Below are 8,268 nucleotides of genomic sequence, written 5' to 3' on the forward strand. Positions count from 1 at the left end.
TTCCTACCTCGTGCACCTATTGATTTGTTGCCTCTTCCATCTTCGGAGAAGGTTAATTTTGATGCTAAACAACGTGCTGAATTGATTTTAAAAATGCATGAGTTAACTAAGGAAAACATTGAGCGCATGAATGCTAAATATAAACTTGCTGGAGATAAGGGTAGAAAACATGTTGTGTTTGCACCTGGAGATCTTGTTTGGTTACATTTGCGTAAGGATAGATTTCCTGATTTGTGCAAATCAAAGTTAATGCCACGTGTGATGAGGACATGACTACCTTGGATATGACCAAAAATATTGCATATATGCATATTTGTCAGGTGATTTCTAGTGCAAACTATTCAATAATCTATTTATGTTATCCAGAACAAAAATACTTCACACACTTTTGTGTTTTGTCTAATTGCAGGTGTATGGGACATTTGTACAATCCACATATGAAGATAAGGAAGAAAGAGATGTTTATTTGCTGTCCAAAAAGTTCTCTCACGTCACTTTTGGCCCAAGAGAAGATAGAGTCCAAGTCTCTCACGTTCTGGATTCAGATTCGGACTGCACAGACATACCTGACTCAAAACGCACACAAGTTTTTCATACGGACTCCGAATTGGGTGATTCTTTTTTTTGTTGGAAACTAGATTTCGTGCACTTTCCAACCCAATTGGAATCACCTTCAAATTCGTCCGGAGCGTTGAGTTGTGGACGAAACAATCTGATGCTGCAGCAGAATCCGAGTCAAACTACAAGTCCAAAGGTGTTACATCACCTCCACTTGGGCCCATTGGCCTTGTACGACCTAGATTTAGTTTTAGGCTTCCTTGGGACGTCCTCCCACCTCCTTGGCCGCCACCCCTTGCTCCTATATAAGTAGATCCATCTAGTAGCTTTTCCCTTGGGATTTGTTTAGTTAAAAGTTAGCCATTGCAACTTCGTGTACTTCGTTTGTGTCCAACGACCAGACCAAGACCGCTTCCGGATCCCCACCATTATCAATACCTCATATATATTTGCAATATTCAGATTGCTTTATCATATTCTTGCTCGTTCTTCGATTGCTTGCAGGAATAGACCTTCGTGGTCAGGCTGACCGTGCTTCCGGCATCGTCAGTAACCTCAGGAGATTGGTTTAGCGATTGCTAAGGCGCAACGTCGTGCACGTTTGTAGTCGGATCGTCAAAGTCGTCTCCACCAAATCGATAGTTATCATCTCATCGAAAGATCGGGACCCTCGCCTCTACCAGGCATCTTGTATATTTCGTCCAAGGCTTCATGCACTCCTTATGGCGGCTTCAAACTCCTGAAATCATCACTTGTAACTCCGTTCTTGATCCCCTTGCGCATGCCATCAACTCCATGCGTGTTCTGGCTCCAATGTTCATCCTTCTCCAAGCTAGGCCCTTCATTTGTAAGCAAAACAAATGTATCCAATTTAGGCAGCATCATATTCGCATGAACATTAGAATCATTACCAAGAAACGAAAGTACCTGGTAATTTAGTTGGCGTGCACGAGCTCTAGTAATTGGTCCAGTATGTATAGCAGCAGGGGCTGTGGGTGTAACAATTGTATTGATGTCCTCATCATCCTCCCCTTCTTGAAATGAAGTCGTCCTCGACGGAAGTTCATCTTCCTCACCCAAATAAGGCTTCAAATCTGCAATGTTAAAAGTGGGACTAACCCCAAAATCTGCAGGCAGCTCAAGTTTATATGCATTATCATTTATTTTCTCTAACACGTTAAAGGGACCATCAGCACGTGGCATTAACTTTGATTTGCGCAAATCAGGAAATCTATCCTTACGCCAATGTAACCAAACAAGATCTCCAGGTGCAAACACAACATGTTTTCTACCCTTATCTCCAGCCAGTTTATATGTAGCATTCATCCGCTCAATGTTTTCCTTAGTTAACTCATGCATTTTTAAAATCAATTCAGCACGTTGTTTAGCATCAAAATTAACCTTCTCCGAAGATGGAAGAGGCAACAAATCAATAGGTGCACGAGGTAGGAAACCATACACAACTTCAAAAGGGCACATCTTAGTAGTAGAATGCAATGAACGATTATAAGCAAATTCAATATGAGGCAAGCATTCCTCCCACATTTTCTTATTATTCTTCAAAACAGCCCTAAGCATAGTAGACAACGTTCTATTGACTACTTCAGTTTGTCCATCAGTTTGGGGGTGACAAGTAGTACTAAAAAGCAGTTTAGTCCCCAAATTAGCCCACAAACATCTCCAAAAGTGGCTAAGAAATTTAGTATCATGATCTGAAACAATAGTATTTGGCACACCATGCAAGCGAATAATTTCACGAAAGAACAAATCAGCAACATTAATAGCATCATCGCTTTTATGACATGGTATAAAGTGTGCCATTTTCAAGAATCTATCCACGACAACAAATATGCTATCCCTCCCCTTCTTTGTTCGAGGTAAACCTAAAACAAAGTCCATAGATATATCCTCCCAAGGAACACTAGGTACAGGCAAAGGCATATATAAACCATGAGGATTGAGTCGTGACTTAGCTTTTTGACATGTAGTGCAGCGAGCAATAAAACGCTCAACATCCCGTCTCATCTTTGGCCAAAAGAAATGTTTAGCAAGTACGTCATCCGTCTTCTTCACGCCAAAGTGTCCCATTAATCCTCCTCCATGCGCCTCCTGCAACAACAAAAGACGAACGGAGCTAGCTGGAATGCATAGCTTGTTAGCACGAAACACAAATCCATCGTTAACAACAAACTTGTTCCACATTCTTCCTTCTTTACAATTCTGTATTACATCTTTAAAATCAGCATCATGCACATATTGATCTTTGATGGTCTCCAAACCAAATATTTTGAAGTCAAGTTGTGAAAGCATAGTATAGCGACGAGACAATGCATCAGCAATAACATTTTCTTTTCCCTTCTTGTGTTTAATGACATAAGGGAAAGTCTCAATGAATTCAACCCATTTAGCATGTCTACGATTCAGTTTAGCTTGACTTTTAATATGTTTCAAAGATTCATGATCAGAATGTATAACAAATTCTTTGGGCCATAAATAATGTTGCCATGTTTCTAAAGTCCGAACAAGAGCATATAATTCTTTATCATAAGTAGAATAATTCAGACTAGGCCCACTCAATTTTTCAGAGAAGTATGCAACAGGTTTGCCATCTTGTAATAACACACCTCCTAATCCAATTCCACTAGCATCACATTCAAGCTCAAAAGTGATGAGGACATTAATACCATTGTTACACCCACAGCCCCTACTGCTACATATACGGGACCAATTACTAGAGCTCGCGCACGCCAATTAAATTATCAGGTACTTTCGTTTCTTGGTAATGATTCTAATGTTCATGAGAATATGATGCTGCCTAAATTGGATACATTTGTTTTGCTTACAAATGAAGGGCCTAGCTTGGAGAAGGATGAACATTGGAGCAAGAACAAGCATGGAGATGATGCCATGCGCAAGGGGAACAAGAACGGAGTTACAGGTGATGATTTCAGGACTTTGAAGCCACCATAATGGGTGCATGAAGCCTTGGACGAAATATACAAGATGCCACTTCATAAATTTCGTCCCGAGGCTATTATAGGTGCTGCGACACCTTTTTATTGGGCCAGGCCCATGTAATTTCGAAATACATAAGTATAGGCTATTTTTAGAGTCCGTATGTGTGGGGAAACAAGAGATAGGGTTGATTTCGGACCCCTCCACCAAGGGCCACGAAATTCCCCCTCTCTTCCTCCATATATACAGCCCTTAGGGCACCGTTTAGACTTTGGGTTTTGTTTAGATTAAAAGTTCGCCATAGCTGCAACTTGGCGTACTTCGTTTGTGTTCAACGACCAGACAAAGGCGTCACAGAACCCCACCTTGATCAATAAAGCTTTCATCTTATATTCGCAATATCCAGATTGCAATCTTAGTTTCTTGCTTGTTCTTCGTTTGCCCGCAGGAAACAGACCCTCGTGGTCAGGTTGATCGTGCTCCGGCGTGGTCAATAACCTCTTGGAGTTGGTTTAGCGATTGCTAAGGCGTGACGTCCTCGAACGTTCGTAGTCGGATCGTCAAAGTCGACTGCCACCAAAGCGATATCCATCATCTCATCGAAAGATGGGACACCTTTGCCTCTATCAGCAACTCCCTTGGTATGGAACAAATTGTGCCTCTGATTTTGATCAGCTTGTGTGACCTGCACACTCAAAACACGTTGAGCAACTAAACATTCATACCTGTCAGCGTCTTCAGGAGCCATGTATTGCGTCTCATGATCAGAATCATCTCCACCATGTTCTTCACGTGTAATAAGAGCCAATGTCTCCTCATCATAGTCACTAGCGGACTCATATCCACCATCCGCGGTAGCAATCATCACACGCGGAGATTTGCATTCCCTCGCATAATGACCTCCTCCCTTACAACGACGACAAATAATATCACTTGTGTGCCCTGTTGATGCCATGGAAGAAGAAGAACGCTGTGCTGGCCCCGCAGGTGCGCTCTTGGCAGATAATGGTGGTTGTGCCTGTTTTCTTGTATCACGGCTGGAGGTGGCACCGGATGGAGGTGCTGGTGCAGTTGAAGTAGAAGATGCACGTGGTGTCCATGATGAAGGTCGGCCTGCAGAAAAGTTAGTTCGCCCCAATGCTTGTCGATCCTGCACTTCACGTTCAGCTTTACAAGCAAGATGGAATAAACGAGTGATATTAGTATACTCCTTATAGTCTAAAATGGTCTGAATCTCTCTATTTAATCCACCTAGAAAACGTGCAAGCATAGCTTCATTCTCCTCAACAATACCACATCTAATCATGCCAGTTTGTAATTCCTGATAATATTCTTCTACAGAATTTTTCCCTTGTCTTAAACGCTGCAATTTTTGAAGCAATTCACGTTGATAATATGGTGGAACCCAACGCGTACGCATAGCAGTTTTCAAAGCAGCCCAAGTAGTTGGAATAGGATATAATCTACAATGTTCAGACCACCATACACATGCAAAACTAGTGAAAGCACAAACAGCAGCAGCAACTCGTCTCTCCTCAGGATATTGTAAACATGTAAATCGTTGTTCAGTTTCTAACTCCCAAGTGAGATATATATCAGGAACATATCTACCCTCAAATGGTGGAATATTCAATTTCAGTTTAGGAATATGGACATCATCGCGTACCTGAGGTGGTGGTGCAGGCCTACCATGACGAATATATACCTGAGGTCGACCTGCTGGTGGTGGTGCTGGTGGCTGCTCGTAGATCTGATTTTGATCAACCTCATCCTCATAATCACCCGCATACTCATCATCCTCCTGGGTACCAGCAGGAGCAGTAGCAGGAGCCAAAGAAGCACCAACAGCAGTAGCAGCGGCACCAGAAGTTTGTCCTGGCTCAATAGGAACACGCTGTGCTCGTCCATACTGATTCGGAAGGGGGCGTAGTTGTTGTTGTTGCAGAGGTGCGACAGGTGCAGCCAGTGGTGGAAGACGCGCAAGCAGTTCATTAAATCTGTTATCGAGCTTTGTTTCGAACGTCTTCTCAAGGCCAGTGATCTTCTCCATGGCCTCTTCAAAATTGTTCAGCACATCTTGTAACTGTTCAGTCATCATTTGCTGAAACTTATCATGAAGCTCCTTGTTCGATAAGTTCTCCCAGTCAATCTCGTCGGCTTGTGATCCTGGCATGGTTAGCAGCAATAGAAACACACAAGAATATGATCCTACAGACTACTAAGAAGTGGTGGTGGTGTATCACAAATCCGTCAAGCAAATCTCAAATTCTTACCAGTTCTTACCCAGCAGCAGGCGGTGATCGACAACCGTTGTAGTCGAAAACTCTCAAAGCTTGGATAGAGCGATTACCAGGGAGAGTCGAACACACGACGTAGATGTATGTGGAGCTGGGAAGGCTTATAGTATGGTAGCAAAAAGGGTCAGCAATAATCAATTCAGAGATGCAAAGTTGAATAAACGCTCAACGACGGTACTGTGCTGGTCCTAGGCTAGACTGTGCTAGAGACGCGAGCCTAGAACACCAACAAAATCACGGCGCGGCAGGTAAACAAGGGAAAAGCACACTCTGAATTTTTTTTCGCTCTTTTTTTTGCGCTCTTTTTTTTTGCGCTGTTTTTTTTTGTGAAAAATCACTATAATGGCGAGTGTCTCAAAACTCTTCCTAGCTCAAACTGACAGGATGGGCACGAAATTTTTTCGACCAATTTTTTTTTTCGACTGCCCAGACCCAAAAACTGGAAACGGGTCAAAAAAAACTTCCTATAATGGCACATGTCTCAAAACACTCAGAAACACCTAAAAATAGGATAGCCAGAATTTTTTTCGAAAAATGCGTTTTCGAAAAATTTTGGGCCTAAACGGAGCGTGGCTACCCGACTCCGGCAAGGAAACACGAATCGGAAACTAGATGGATCTCGAAAACAAACCTAATAAGCAAGGAAATCGGATTGGTGGTGGATATATGGTGGTGGTATATGGCAGCGGTGGTGGTAGCGGTGGTAGTATATGGATATGGATCGGTGGTGGTATATGGACACGGATTGGTGGTGGTATATGGATACGGATTCGGAGCGGTGGTGGTAGATGGCAGGGGCGATGATGATGGTGCGGCGGCGGCGTGACAACTTATGACCAGAACTCGAAACTCTAAAAGACTAGACTCTAAGACCAGCAACTAGAAACGACGATGCAACCGCAAATTCAACAAAGCAAAACCCTAAAAAGATTATGCAAAGGCTCAGATTGGTTCGGATATGATGAACTAACCCTAATTTTTTTTGTGGCTTTTTCGTGGACTATAGGTATGAAGACAGACTCAATCTAAACTACGAAAAACTGTAAAATCTCACCGAGCAACCTGGAAATCTGATACCACTTGATAGAGGCAAAGGTGTTCCGTCTTTCGATGAGATGGTGGATTTCGCTTTGGTGGAAGTCGACTTTGACGATCCGACTACGAGCGTGCGAGGACGTCGTGCCTTAGCAATCGCTAAACCAACTCCGAGAGGTTATTGACCACGCCGGAGCACGATCAACCTGACCACGAGGGTCTGTTTCCTGCGAGCAAACGAAGAACAAGCAAGAAACTAAGATTGCAATCTGGATATTGCGAATATAAGATGAAAGCTTTATTGATCAAGGTGGGGTTCTGTGACGCCTTTGTCTGGTCGTTGAACACAAACGAAGTACGCGAAGTTGCAGCTATGGCGAACTTTTAATCTAAACAAAACCCACCGTCTAAACGATGCCCTAAGGGCTGTATATATGGAGGAAGAGGGGGGAATTTCGTGGCCCTTGGTGGAGGGGTCCGAAATCAACCCTATCTCTTGTTTCCCCACACATACGGACTCTAAAAATAGCCTATACTTATGAATTTCGAAATTACATGGGCCTGGCCCAATAATAAGGTGACGCAGCACCTAAAATAGCCTCGGGACGAAATTTATGAAGTGGCATCTTGTATCTTTCGTCCAAGGCTTCATGCACCCATTATGGTGGCTTCAAAGTCCTGAAATCATCACTTGTAACTCCGTTCTTGTTCCCCTTGCGCATGCCATCATCTCCATGCTTGTTCTTGCTCCAATGTTCATCCTTCTCCAAGCTAGGCCCTTCATTTGTAAGCAAAACAAATGTATCCAATTTAGGCAGCATCATATTCTCATGAACATTAGAATCATTACCAAGAAACGAAAGTACCTGGTAATTTAGTTGGCGTGCACGAGCTCTAGTAATTGGTCCAGTATGTATAGCAGTAGGGGCTGTGGGTGTAACAATTGTATTGATGTCCTCATCATTTGCTGAAATCTAGCTCATCAATATCAGATTTGGTGGCAAATAAACATGCACTTTTCAATTTAATTTCAGAAGCAACACTAGATGATGAGGACATCAATACCATTGTTACACCCACAGCCCCTACTGCTACATATACGGGACCAATTACTAGAGCTCGCGCACGCCAATTAAATTATCAGGTACTTTCGTTTCTTGGTAATGATTCTAATGTTCATGAGAATATGATGCTGCCTAAATTAGATACATTTGTTTTGCTTAAAAATGAAGGGCCTAGCTTGGAGAAGGATGAACATTGGAGCAAGAACAAGCATGGAGATGATGCCATGCGCAAGGGGAACAAGAACGGAGTTACAAGTGATGATTTCAGGACTTTGAAGCCACCATAATGGGTGCATGAAGCCTTGGACGAAATATACAAGATGCCACTTCATAAATTTCATCCCGAGGCTATTATAGGT

Source organism: Triticum aestivum, chromosome 4A (genome assembly GCF_018294505.1).
Source record: "Triticum aestivum cultivar Chinese Spring chromosome 4A, IWGSC CS RefSeq v2.1, whole genome shotgun sequence".
Classification (NCBI taxonomy): Eukaryota; Viridiplantae; Streptophyta; class Magnoliopsida; order Poales; family Poaceae; genus Triticum; species Triticum aestivum.